This window comes from Scylla paramamosain, chromosome 6, assembly GCF_035594125.1.
Source record: "Scylla paramamosain isolate STU-SP2022 chromosome 6, ASM3559412v1, whole genome shotgun sequence".
In the NCBI taxonomy this organism is placed as follows: domain Eukaryota; kingdom Metazoa; phylum Arthropoda; class Malacostraca; order Decapoda; family Portunidae; genus Scylla; species Scylla paramamosain.
Window position 1 is genome coordinate 30,101,997 of NC_087156.1, and position 15,000 is coordinate 30,116,996.

Consider the following 15,000-nt stretch of genomic DNA (forward strand, 5'->3'; position numbering starts at 1 on the left):
CCACACAAAGACGCGGGTGCCTTCATAATATTGATTTTGCCAACTATAAATAAGGTTCCTTCTCTTAACATAGTTTTGACGTGCGTGTTTTCTCAAACATACGCCTCAAGCTGAACGCTTTCACTGCTGCTCAGTGTTTCTCGCGATCACTTATAACTTTTACAAATTTATTTTTGTCCTACAGTCCCCTAAATAGTTTTATAACCTGGCAAAAATTTACCCATTCTTTCTTTGTTTATACAAACTTTTTTTTCGCTAAGCACTGTTAACAAAAAGACAATGAGAACGGTAAAATAATTTAAAATACAATGAAAATACAGCACAGGAAAATATAAATAAATAAGTAAGAAAAAGTTGCCTCAGTAGGTACCACCTGTCATTCCACTCTAGTGCTGAAATAACTCTATTACCTGATCATCTTCATAATCACACCTATATCAAATATAAGTGCTTCTAAGCATACTTAGCTAATTATGAACACACTTCTGTTGAGCAAATACTGAATCTGCCCTCAGCTAAGGAAGAAGACAGGAATGTGAAACGAACGAAAAAGAAAGAAGAAGGAAAGGAATGATCATGACGGAACACTTACAGGTCATGCCGAGCTGATGACGCGGCGGTGGCGACATGCAGCGGTGATGTCCCTCAGTCTGTGAAAAAGAAAGTAATGGATAACTCTTTCCTTTGTTGATGGGTAAGTTTCCTTCCTTGTGATGGGTAAGTTTATGTGACTGGGCACTGTTCAATGGGAAAAGAAAAACAACACAGGTGGGCACCAGGTGAAGGGATGTCAGGATTTGTGAATAATGCAATCCTAAAGGGAAGGTATTATATAATTTTGCTTTAAAGTAGACAGGTTTAGGGAGGATTTCGCTTGAAAATATAAACACACAAGCGACCCGCTGCTCCACTAAGGTAAAGGAAGGATGATAGAAAATCACAATCACTTTGGATGACAAAATGATCACCCTTTGAAAATTGCTCGACGTAAAAAGAACAGATAGCAGACAGTTTGGGATTATATTTCAGTTACTCTTATTCTTGCTATCTTTCGTTGAGACAGTAATGGCAGGCGTTGCAGTCATTCTTTTCGCTAAGGAGGTAATGACGGGTTGCGCAATCACTCTTGATCTTATTTCCTTCCTGGAGGATGGCAGGTTCAGCGTTAGTCACTCTTGCCGGTAATGTTCCTCAGTGGGGCAGTAATAGTGGGTGTCACCGGGCGTACCTTAGGCGGAGCGGCAGGTGGAGTGGCTTCCCTGACACCATCCATCACCGAGGCTGCTGTTAAGAGCGGGTGCAGCCTCAGCGTCCCGGCGGCCGGTCAGGCACACTACACAGCGCGTCCCCCTCTCCTCCCCGCGCACACCAAGTCACCATCAGCATCACCATCGCCATCAATAGTGAAACAAGCACCATCAGTCACCGGCCAAACACTATCTGTCACCCAGGGAACACTATCCGTCAGGGAACATGCGCCGTGAATCTCCTCCTCCTCCTCCTTCTCCTTCTCCACCTTCTCTTCTTCCTCTTCCTCCTTCTCCCTTCATTTGTCACGACCATGCTCTTCTTCTTCTCCTTCACCTTCTCCTTCTCTTCCTCCTCTTCTTCCACTTTCTCTCCTCTTCCTCCTCTTCTTCCACTTTCTCCTCCTCCATCTTGCACATCCCGCGCCTCGTGTGTACCAACGCGAGACGCAGAAAGAGGAAATCACGTGCTGCGGTTGTCATGATGTACACCTTGAATTACGCTATGATCCTTGACGTGACACACACACACACACACACACACACACACACACACACACACACACACACACACAGTCTCTCTCTCTCTCTCTCTCTCTCTCTCTCTCTCTCTCTCGTGTTCGTTGAAGTGGTTGTGTTTTTTTTGCCTAATTTGAATATCTAACACTCCTTGAAACTAATGTAAGCAGTTACACACACACACACACACACACACACACACACACACACACACACACACACACACACACAAAGTGGCAGCAGCAACAGCAGCAATACGTATAGGCATGATGCTTTTATACCAACCTAATCCTCGGACTAGTGGGAGAGGTCAAAGGTTGAGTGGGCAGGAGGGGAGGAGAGAGAGGAGGGGAGGGTGATGCACTGTGGGAAGTGGTGGGAAGCGGGCGTGGATGTGGAGCGGGCGTGGGAGATGTGCGCGTCAAGATAACATTAAAGACTTGATTTATCTGGCAGCCTTTCAGCCAGACAGAAAAGGAATCACCGTACGCAAATCATTACGAGCGAACTCTGCACCCTAAGTACTTGCCGCCTCCGTGGTGTAGCGGGACCTGAGGCGCAGACAAATCGCGTCGTGTCTTGTCGTGTTGTGACGTGCCGTGTGCGTGGAGTCGTAGGTGTCGCATCGTGTTCGTTGCGTTGTGTCGTGCCGTCTTCGTCGGGTCCTGTGCTTCGGGTGGTGTGTTTTGTGTGGTATGCGTCGTGTCGTGTGTCATGTGCGTCTGGTGCGGCTCGTGTGAATTCGTCCACAGAGATGTATACCTTCAGATTCCAGCGGCAAGCAGTGGAAGCAAGGTAAAAGTCCTCCAGAGGCCCTGCTTGCTGCTGGGGATTGCGTGTGGGACCAGCGCTGAGCAGGTGAAAGACTGACTTCTTGTCTGTTTCCTGACTTGTTATTTTTTTTTCTCATCTACGTTTGTGTGTTATTCTTTATTATTCATTATTATGTTTACATTTTGTAATTATTAAATAAAATCCTAAAATTAATCCCGCGTGACGAACTGGTTTAAAAAGTTGTTGACAGTCCTGATAAAAGTCGTTAGATATTAATTTCCTGTTTAAAACACGTCCGTCGTTCTGGTTCAGCTCAGACTCCTAGACGGGTCAGAATTTATGAGACTCGACTTGGAATTAGTTTTATGTAGTTCCATGTTTATATTGCAAATTTGATATAATCGACGAAGCACTTACTTATTCATATATCAGTAAAAAATAAATAAAAAGAAAATAAAAAAAACATCACCCCCGTTTTACAAGAAAATTATTGTTGAGTGAAAATTAATTAAATGTTTTTTTTTTTCAAATATAGAGGACTGTTGAGCACGAGGACTCATGTAATATTTGCAAATATTTCAGAAAATGAAATAATGGACGAAAAAAAAAAAGGCAAATATTTCAAATGGTGAAATATTACTTGTGATGCAATGGACACCAATCCAATGCTATTTGTACCGGGATGCGTGTTAACGTTAAGACCATAAGAACATAAGAAATAAGGGAAGCTGCAAGAAGCGACCAGGCTTACACGTGGCAGTCCCTGTATGAAACACACCTACCTATTTCCATCTGTTATCCCCATCCATAGACTTGTCTAATCTTCTCTTAAAGCTCTCTAGTGTCCTAGCACTAACTACATGATTACTGAGTCCGTTTCACTCATCTACCACTCTATTTGAGAACCAATTTTTTCCTATCTCCTTCCTAAACCTAAATTTTTCAAGCTTGAACCCGTTATTTCTTGTTCTACCCTGGTTGCTGATCCTAAGAATTTTGCTTACATCTCCCTTGTTATAACCCTTATACCACTTAAAGACTTCTATCAGGTCCCCTCTTAACCTACGTCTCTCTAGAGAATGTAAATTTAACAGCTTCAACCTCGCCTCCTAAGGAATACTCCTCATCCCCTGTATCCTTTTAGTCATTCTCCTCTGTACTGATTCTAATAGACCTATATCTTTCCTGTAATGTGGGGACCAGAACTGCACAGCGTAGTCTAGATGAGGTCTGACCAGCGCCAAGTATAACTTTAATATTACTTCCGGCCTTCTACTTTTAACACTCCTAAAAATGAATCCAAGTACCCTATTTGCCTTGTTTCTGGCTTCTATGCATTGTTTCCCTAGACGGAGTTCAGAGCTAACTATAACTCCTAAATCTTTCTCGTACCCTGTACCTACCAGAGTTTGGTTGTCTAATGTGTACCTATTGTGTGGGTTTCCTCTACCTACGCTAAGCACTTTGCATTTATTGATATTAAATTGCATTTGCCATCTATCCGTCCATTCATTCATTCTATCTAAGTCTGCCTGCAAGGCGATGGCATCCGATTCTGACCTAATTAATCTACCTATCTTTGTGTCATCCGCAAATTTACTAACATCACTACTAATTCCACTATCCAAGTCATTGATATATATTAGAAATAACAATGGCCCTAATACTGATCCCTGTGGCACCCCACTAATTACATGACCCCACTCGGATTTCGAGCCGTTTATTACCACTCTCTGTCGCCTGTTACCAAGCCATGACCCTATCCAGCCTAACACCTTCCCATCTATCACGTGTGCCCTAACCTTTCTCAGGAGCCTTTGATGGGGTACCTTGTCAAATGCTTTACTAAAGTCCAGATATAAGATATCATAACTATCACCATTATCTACTGCCTCGTACACCTTACTGTAAAAACTTAACAAGTTTGTCAGGCAAGACTTCCCCTTCGTGAAGCCATGCTGTGAAGACTCTTATAGCGGTGATTAACTGTGCATTTACCTACACTGCATTGCACCGTAAATACTGACACAGGCAAGCAACCCTGAGTTTACGGCCACTAATACATCTCTCGAGCTATGGTTTATTTTAATCCAGAGGTCAGTCACACACCATCTGGCAACACGTCCATGAATTGCTCAACACTACATGGCATCGCTTCCTTTCCGATTAACTTCGCCATAGGGTACAGATGGGTGGAAGGAGCATTCTATTACTCCATCCATTCTGTCATGATGGAAAAATTGTTTATCGTCCTGAAATCAAACAGCCAGGATAGGAGCTACAGGTTTGTTGCTATTCGTAATCCTCCTTCGAATCCCCGCTGTTTTTTTCTTTTCTCTCTCTCTCTCTCTCTCTCTCTCTCTCTCTCTCTCTCTCTCTCTCTCTCTCTCTCTCTCTCTCTCTCTCTCTCTCCTGTTTTCTTTTTTGTCCTCGTCCTCTTTCCATTTTCTTTCAATTTCCATATTCTCTTCAGTTTCCTTTGTATATCTGGTCCTTCTCTTTCACCATCACGTCCTCCTCCTCCTCCTCTTCCTCCTCCTCCTCCTGCCTCTTCCTAATCCTCCTCCTTTTCTTCCTCTTCCTCCTCCTCCTCCTCCCCCTCCTCCTCCTCCTCTTCCTCCTCCTTCTCCTCCTCCTCCTCCTCCTCCTCCTCCTCCTCCTCCTCCTCCTCCTCCTGTCCCTCTCCCAGCACAGACCAGGAAGCAGAGTTGTTTAAAAGCGATGCTAATGAATTCCTCTGCCTCATTACGAAGTCAAAATCTGTACCTGCAGGGTTTCAGGGGCGAGGGTCGGCGGGGAACACCTCCCTGCTGCCCCCGCTGACCTGAGAACACGGGCCGCGACGTGCTCAAGATGGTGCTCCATGCAGTTTTATTTCGTACTGGAAGCGCTATGTCGTACACGCTGCGGGGGAAAAACAAGCAATCTTCACCCCTACGGTCTGACGGGCCCCACGAGTTATGAGTGTGGCTAGAAGCAATAACATTATCAGAGAAATTCACTGACGACTCATTCCGCTGTTTCCGGGATGCATTACGGAGCAAAACACAATTCCCCACACTCGCGGGATGGAGGGTCTCTTGTTGAGTGTAAATGGCATGATTGTCGAAAGGATGAGGGAGTCACTTTGGGGATGAGTAAGAAAATGAGGAGGAGCAAGAGGAGGAGGAGATGGTTCGTGGTCGAGGTGTGGAGGGCAGAGGGTGGTTCATCCCTTAAGGCGTGTGTACACAAGGATGTTCGTGCCGAGGGAATTACGTGCATAAGGCAATTGGCGTTTTGTATGTGTTGTGGCGTCAGGTAGTGAGGGAGGGAGCACACACAGGGCGCCCCGGCCACCCGATGCTGGCTGTGTTTCGTGTCAGAGTTCGTGCACGAGGCATTTCGCTCACTTGTTCGCACATATTGCATTTGTTACGTACACCGCTGTTTGGGGGAATGTGTCCGTGTAAAGCGAATGCGTGGAAACGAGGGATATATTTCAGGAACACTTTGGGTCTCGGGCGTGAAAGATAATTTCCAGATAGTTCACTCCAGCATGACGCGAACGTAATAGGTTGAAACTCGTGAGTTGTTTTAACTACTACTACTACTACTACCACTACTACTACTACTACTACTAGTACTACTACCGGTACTACTACTACTACTACTACTACTACTACTACTACTACTACTATTACTACTACTACTACTACTTTTAGCATCTATTATCATCATCATCATCATCATCATCATCATTATCATCATCATTATCATCATCATAATAATAATAATAATAATAATAATAATAATAATAATAATAATAATAATAATAATAATAAGAATAATAATAATAACAATAATCACCGTTATCATTACTCATTATTCTTACTTAAAGATTTACCATAAGTTGACCCACGGCCTTTCTAAACCAGAAGCACGCCGTCGCTATCAGACAGGAGTAGGTACCTTTTCTTTTCTTCCCAAGCAATTTTAATTGTTCTTTCCAGTTCTACATAAGGATGATTCCAAATCTCGAAACCAGTAATTTTCAATATTCCAAGTTGGTGGTGAGAAACTAAGCTCAATATATTTTTTTTTTTTAATTGTTAGGGAGGTTATTGAGTGAAAAGCCCCTGACATCAAGAAAAAAGTAGGAAAATTCGGATGCCATGGGAGCTGCGGGCACGTTGGTTGGTGATATTCTACGCTTGTTTTTTTTTTTTTTTTTTCTGCAGCTCTTAGGTATGTTCATAAACATACGTGCTCTCCTCTCATGCCCCAACTAAAATGGCCGTGATCAGAGGCAATGGTTGGTGAGGTAATCGGCAGTGCTTGACTGACATAGCGCTATTACTGACCACCTCATGTTGTGATTCAGGGGACTGTGGTAAAGCCCTCGGATAACAGATATATTGCCACGTGTTGGAATCTTACTCGATGTATTGACATACCAGCATACAACTCAGTCAGTGGATGTAAATGTCTCTCAGGCACAGTTTTCCTCAGTCATTTTCCTTGGACGAAAAAGTTAATTCCGGATTGAGGTAATGCCGATGATATGAGTAACAATAACAACAATGACAACGACGACAACAACAATGATCATGATAATATTTAACAGAATAGTACAACATTTGAAGATATCCCCACCACTACCATCACCACCACAACCACTACTACTACTGCTATCATTACCACTACTACTACTGTTGCTGCTGCTGCTATCACTATTGGTATTATTACAATTTTTTACTGTTATAAGAAACAGCATCACTGATATTACAGTTGCTACCGTTATACTGCACGTCCCGGCCCTGTTAGTCTGTATTACTACTATGCGACATGAGGATCAGAAATCACACACACACACACACACACACACACACACACACACACATACATACATACACACACACACACACACACACACACTGTCGGAGATGGGGTTTCAACACGCCACTCGCAGGAAGTGACCTGGACCACCCCGGGCCGCGGAGTAAACAGTGAGGGATTTCAACGCCTCTCGCTAAGGTAGTGATCAAAAGTGCGCTCATTACTTATTTTGCTCACTTAAAATCTGCTACCCGAGGCTTCCCTACCCTTTTTGTTGGGCTACTGAAGCGTAAAAGTTCCTTCACCTTACTTAACTATGGAAGTAGCGACACCCATAAGAAGTTTTCCAGGAAGGTAATAAAACGTCAAAGGAAATGAACTAGAGTGACAAGATATGTTATAAAGCGATAAGGGCCAATAAAAACCGATGCTTTTAATAGTTTCCGCTATTCAATTTGAACTCATTGAGATGTAAGGGATTTATAAAAAAGATGCAATTCCTACAGGGATCGTGTTTTTTGCTTTTTCGCGGTCCCGTTAAGAGGAGATGGGGATGTGGAGTGACGCGGCTTTGTGTGCGGACTGAATCGAGTGCACAATGGTATTCAGCTATCAACAGGATCCTCCCTCCCTCCCTCCTTCCCTCCCTCCCTCTCTCTCTCTCTCTCTCTCTCTCTCTCTCTCTCTCTCTCTCTCTCTCTCTCTCTCTCTCTCTCTCTCTCTCTCTCTGCGCCTCCGCCCTCAATCCCACCCAGGGTATTGTTGGGCGGCAGGGCGAGGGGGGGGGACGGTGGAGGTGACGGGGTGCCGCGCAGGTCACGGGTGAAACAATACATAATGAAAATCGACGAAATATATTTCCATATCGAGAAAATGACGACATGTAGGTGTCAAAAACTCCCCTCGTAAATTGTAAGTACATAATCAGAAATTACCATAGTCATCCGGCGCCGAGACCTGGCGGGGAGGTGTTTGCATCGCTGTGTCTGGCAGCACAGACTGGCATGGTTTTCAGTGAGCCCTACTAGCGCGAGCAACACACATTTATCAACTCTTTTCTCCTGTTTAGTCGATGAACGAATGCAAAGGTAACGCCTAATTAAAGAAAGGCGCTGTGATGACCTGGATGCCGCAACATCTGAGAAGGCGTGAGTGACCCGCCAGCCTTAGAGACCAAGCACACACACACACACACACACACACACACACACACACAGACACAATTTAATCAGGATATAAACTTTTCCAGAAAAAGAAACAATTTTCCTCCTCTCGTAGCCCATTCACACCCATAACTCCGGCCAGGTCTGGATCCCGTCACGACGCGCTGCTTTTCTCCGGACATTTAACTCCTGCGCACGACCGTCGGCGCCGCCCTCGACCCGCGAGGCGGCGTCTATCTGGACCATCGGGCGAGGCTGCTCACCGCGTCACGGAGATTACTTCGGCCAACATCCTCCTCCGGGCAGTATTAACCTTTTGGGTCAATTTATAGCTTTACTTCATCCCATTTTATTTTAATGCCTCCCCCGCCTTCCTTCCTTTCCACTTTTTGATCCACTGTTCGCACACAAAATTTTCTTGCTTCTCCTCCTTTCTGGTGTTTTTGGGGTTAGTGCAGGCGATAAACTCGTTACAGGATGATATATTTCCTCATATTTCTCTGACTGGCATTCATATGTCCTCCTCCTATTGAGCTTCTACATCACGTGCTCCCACCCTTCTCTCTTCCCCTCTTCCTTCTCTTGCTTTAGTCTGACCTCGATCAAGCACAAATTCCCTCTTCCCCCCATTTCCCTTCACCTTACAATTTTATTCCCTTTTTCTTTTCTACTTTTCCTTTGCACATATATATATTTTGTTTTCACTTCCTCACCTCTGCCACGGAGGTTAAGCAGGGCGAGCAGCGGTGTGAGCAGAGGACTTGGGAACGTTCTCTTTTACCATCACAAACTTTTAATAGAAATATACACGTACTCTTAGGGTGAACCTGGGACTGGCGGGAAGGTGAGGCGGGTGAGGCGGGGGGTCACCTAATGGCCTGAGATACAACTCACTGGGATCCGCCTGTCGTTTATCATTTAACTCACGATAGCTGCAAAAACTAGTTAATCTTAACACCAGACTCATCTTATTGATTCTCGCAGGACACGCAACTACATGAAGAAAGTTTAAAACTAAAAGAAAAAAATAGAGAAAAAGGGACCCCCCCAAAAAAAAAATCGAAATATCACAAAGCAGTCGAATTATTCATGAAATTATATCCCACAATGGAACAAAATTAATCTTAACCAGAACCAACTAATCTCTTATACGCGTCACGCAAGGAGAGAGAGAGAGAGAGAGAGAGAGAGAGAGAGAGAGAGAGAGAGAGAGAGAGAGAGAGAGAGAGAGAGGAGAGAGAGAGAGGAGAGAGAGGAGAGAGAGAGAGAGAGAGAGAGAGAGAGAGAGAGAGAGAGAGAGGAGGAAGAGAGAGAGAGAGAGGAGAAAAAAATCCTCCTATGCAAAACTTATTCACAAACACACGCAAAAAAAAAAAAAAAAAGTAATAACCCAGTATCCCTCTACAATTTCAAAAGCGTAGTCAGGCTTATTCATGGAACTGGACGAGGATAACAGACAAAAGGCAATAACGATAAAAGTAAAAAGGCGACAGTATAGAGGCTTAATGGCGCCAGTAACCGTAAGTGGAGTGATCGGCCGTGCTGATGATAAGGGGCGAGGGTAACGATAGATAGCAAGATAAGCGTGGACGCGGAGGCACAGATGACCGTGGTTTGTATGTAAATAAGGCAATGGGAAAGAGAAGCAGGAGGAGGAGGAGGAGGAGGAAGAGGGTGAGAAAGAGGAAGGGAGGAGGATGAGGAGAGGGAGGAATGACAGAGCAGGATAGGAGAAAAGAGGAGTAGGAGGAGGGTGATAAATAGGAAGGAGGAAGATGATGAGGAATAGAGCAGAGAAGGTTAGGAAAGAGAGAATATGAGGAAGAGGAGTAGCAGGAGGGTGAGAAAGAGAAGGGGAGGAGGATAGAAAGGAAGAACAGAACTGATGGGATTAGAAAAGAGAATAGGAGGAAGAGGGCAGAAGGAGGGTGAGAACGATAAAGGGAGCAAGATGGAGAAAAAGGAAGAAGGGCAAAGAAAAGAAGGTTAGAAACGAAAATAGGAGGAAGCGGAAGGAAAAGGATGAAGAAATAAAATGTAGGATGAAGAGTGAGATGTCTCGGTTAAGAAAAGGAGGAGAGGAAGAAAGAGGAAAAGAGAGTGGGAGAAGAGAAACAAAGAGGTGGTTGGAAAATAGAAGGAAAAAAAAATTAAGAAAGAGGAAGGAAATTGGATTTGTTTTTAATAAATGAGGGAGAAGAGCAGGAAGAGAAAGAAGAGAAAGTTAGAAAAAAGGATAAATGTAAGAAAAAGGACGGAACGAGATGGAAGAAAGGCGAAAAGGTTAGAAATAGGAGGGAAAAGACTGAGGAGGGAAGAATAAAAAAAAAAGAGAAGAATAACCAGGAAATGAAAGAGAAGTACAGAGGAGAACAGAGGAGAAAAAGGGGTAAAGGGAGACGAGGGGAAGCGTAGCAAAAAGGGTTATTTGCTTCATGTCGTTTGGTTCATGAGGCTGAAACTGCGGTCGTTGAATATGCAAATTGAGTATCGCTTCTGATGTCAGCTGCTACACGACATTATTTACATTTTTATTACTACTGTTTATGATCGCTACCACCACCACCACTGCCACCACCACCAGCCTTCATGTTCATCTTTGCTATCTCCCTCATCATCACCATTAGCGTCATCATATCGATAACAACAACAACAACAACAACAACAACAACAACAGGAGCAGCAGCAACAACAAAAAGACAATAACAACTACTACTTCTACGACTACTATTAACGCCATCACCACCACCACCACCACCACTACTACTACTACTGCTGCTACTACTTCTACTACTACTACTACTACTGCTCCTACTACTACTACTATAGTGCCGTTCCTTAACAATGCACGTTATCTTCAAGTTCCACCACTATACCATCATCATCAACACCCACACCAACACCACCACCACCACCACCACCATCACCATCATCATCATCATCATCATCATCAACATCACTGGGATATTTCATGAAGGTTTTAACGCCAAGTAAGACTACACGCTTCGCACATATTTTTGCTAATCAATAACGTCGCTGTCAGCTTTAGTGGCCAATAAAGTACGTACAGCTTTCTTCACTTCTACGCTTCGCTTGTCTGATACTTAAAAGTGCTATTTCTCTTCTTCCTCCTCCTCTTTCTCCCCGTCCTCCCTTTCACCACCCGCCTCACACACCACGCACTATCCACGCACGACATGACATTCACATCACAATCTGGTGTGACTGATTCATGCAAAGCGTGGCCCCTGGAGCACAGGAGGGACAGTGCGTGGAAGGCAGAAGGGGCTAGAAACGTGGAAGAGGTATAAAAGAGGTGGGGAGGGAATGAGGGGGATGCAGCAAGGGTGTGGGGTGAGAGAAAGGAGACGAGTCAGGGTTTAAAAGGAGGGAAAGGATAAAGGGGGATTATCCTCGCCATCCATTGTGGTAGGGATGGGAAAAATACAAAGGGAAAGTAAATAAGCGAACTAAAATTCACATACTTGAGAACAACGAAAAAAATAACAAAACACACGTATAATGCACAACTCGGAACAAACAAAGGAAGAGAGTGATTAAAACAAAGCATCAAAGAGAGGAGCAAGTGGAAGGAAAGAGACGAAACGGTAATGAGTGAGAGCAGTGGAAGGCCGGGAGGGGAGGAAGGAAAGGACGGGGTGGGAAAAGAGGGTGAAAGGCACTCAAAAAGATGTTATCACCCCCAACGACTAGCGAGGGAGGGAGGGAGGGAGGGGAGAAAATGGAGGGAGGGAGGGAGGGAGGGAGAGGAGGGAGAGAGGAGGAGGGAGGGGAGGAAGGGAAGTAAAACTGTAGCATATTGTCCATCAAGTCTTATCATACTGTATTTATAAACAGAGAGAGAGAGAGAGAGAGAGAGAGAGAGAGAGAGAGAGAGAGAGAGAGAGAGAGAGAGAGAGAGAGAGAGAGAGAGAGAGAGAGAGAGAGAGAGAGAGAGAGAGAGAGAGAGAGAGAGAGAGAGAGAGAGAGAGAGAGAGAGAGAGAGAGAGAGAGAGAGAGAGAGAGAGAGAGAGAGAGAGAGAAACAAGAAAGCCACGATCCACACAAACTCACCAATACTCACTTCTACCTTTTCTCTTTTTTTTTCATAACCATTCACTCATATTTAACTTATTCACTTTGAAAGAAAATTCTCTCTCTCTCTCTCTCTCTCTCTCTCTCTCTCTCTCTCTCTCTCTCTCTCTCTCTCTCTCTCTCTCCACTAGAAATACTACACACACACACACACACACACACACACACACACACACACACACACACACACACACACACACACACACACACACGCCAACTAATGACATGTGAAAGGAAGCGCCTCGTGATGCCTCGTGTCTCGCGGAGCTTAGACTGTGGAATGAACCTGTGTGAGGCTTGAGTTCCCTAAGCTGAAATACACGAAGTCTGCGGATCTAGCTCGGTACGTTTCACCCCAAAAAAGCAAACCTTCTTTTCTTTTCTCCCTATCATCATCAATGGCCATCATCACCATCACCATCATCATTATCATCACCATCATAACAGAGTGTAGGACAGTTTACTCTTGGACTTTTCTTACCTACACGTTTTTCTTTATCTTCAGGACATTTCCCTCTCTAGTTATTCATTTCAACTCTAACTTAACCTGCCACAACCTAACTTAATCTAATTTAACGTAAACAATTAACATCAATGGTCTCGGTCAATGTTTCGTTATAACAACACAGTGCCGTTGGACATATGCATGGGAAAATGTCCGCATATTATACTGTTCGGAAAGATATTGTCCAAAGGGGGAATCATTCAGAGGGAGAAAATCTTAAGGTGAGAAATATCTGGCACGTAATATGATCGCAGTCCTTATCATTATTATCAACCTTTAATTCTTCAAGTTTCTTCCTTCTTTCCCCACCTGCTCTTCACCCATCGATAATCATTCCTCTTCCACCGCCAAATAATGCTCTCGTTAACATTCCCATCCACCTTTGCCACTCGTCTCCTCCATCTGGTATTGCCGAAAATTTTTATATCGAGCGGGACTCTTCTGTTCAATGATTACTTTGGCTTTCCTCTTCAAGTCTGAGTCACCTCTTCCTTACTGTGAGGCTTCTGTATTTGCTAAGTTTATTCACATAGTAGCACATGTTAAAATCCAGTCCATCTCTCTGTCCCCAATGAAGACCAGAGTATTTTTGTCTTTAATATAAGTTTCATAAAGTTTGGACTTGAGAGAGAGAGAGAGAGAGAGAGAGAGAGAGAGAGAGAGAGAGAGAGAGAGAGAGAGAGAGAGAGAGAGAGAGAGAGAGAGAGAGAGAGAGAGAGAGAAATCCCCACAAGAATAATATTAACTTGAGGGGAAGACTGTCGCTAACATCCCTAGGGTCGTAATCAGGTCATTAGCCTTGTTAGTAGACCAATTAACAAAGCCCCAACCAACATAGGGGTAGAGAGGACGGAAGGCAGGAATTAAAAGATGGCTGATGAGAAAATGGGATGGAGAAGGGGAGAGAGAGAAACAAAGAGGAGGAAAAGAAGAGGCAAAAGGAGGGAAAGGAGAGAACAGATCAAAAAGAAGAAAAAAAAAACTTGGAATGAAAATAAAGAAGGGTAGTGAAGAAGGGTGAAGTAAAAAGGAAGGTGTGAAGGGAAGGGGGATGGATAAGGGTGATGGGAATAAGGGATCTACTCTAAGTAAAGGATATGAAGGAGGGAGAAGGAGAAAGGATGGCCACAGGGATTAAGTCCTTGGAAGGTTATTTGACCGCTACCTCCTCTCTGAATCTGTGTGTGTGTGTGTGTGTGTGTGTGTGTGTGTGTGTGTGTGTGTGTGTGTGTGTGTGTGTGTGTGTGTGTGTGTGTGTGTGTGTGTGTGTGTGTGTGTGTGTGTGTGAATAAGAAAATAAGTGAAGCTACAATAAGTCATAAGACGTATACGTGACAGTCTGTATTTGTCTCTCTTGTTCTTAGAAATAAACTGGAATTTTGACGATGGTTTAAAAAAAACGAGAGAGAGAGAGAGAGAGAGAGAGAGAGAGAGAGAGAGAGAGAGAGAGAGAGAGAGAGAGAGAGAGAGAGAGAGAGAGAGAGAGAGAGAGGGGCAGCAGACAGACAGACAGATACAGACAGACAGAATACTTCAAATCACATACTCACACATCCTCGGTAGTATAGTGGTTAGTATCCCCGCCTGTCACGCGGGAGACCGGGGTTCGATTCCCCGCCGGGGAGAAAAAGATAAGAGAAATGTTTTCGTTAAATCTGTCAGTTTTGAAATACACGTTACACATTCCCTGTACGTCACAAGTGGAGACTAAAAGGTCTGAAGAGTAAGTTTGTTAAGTCCCGAAATTAAACTATAGATATACTTAGAAATGAGATAATATTACGTAACTGTTCTAAGGGACTAAATATTTTAGCAATGCGTGAGTGTTTCATAAGTTTAACCTTTTAGCATGGTTAGGGTTCATAAACGAAGAACACGT

At 44.0% G+C, this 15,000-nt stretch overlaps 1 non-coding gene across 1 annotated transcript; it reads left to right on the plus strand.

Moving 5' to 3' along the window:
• Window positions 1–14,674: 14,674 nt before the first annotated feature.
• Window positions 14,675–14,746, plus strand: Trnad-guc (transfer RNA aspartic acid (anticodon GUC)). Its single transcript has one exon. It is a non-coding gene; the product is annotated as a tRNA-Asp (tRNA).
• Window positions 14,747–15,000: the final 254 nt, after the last annotated feature.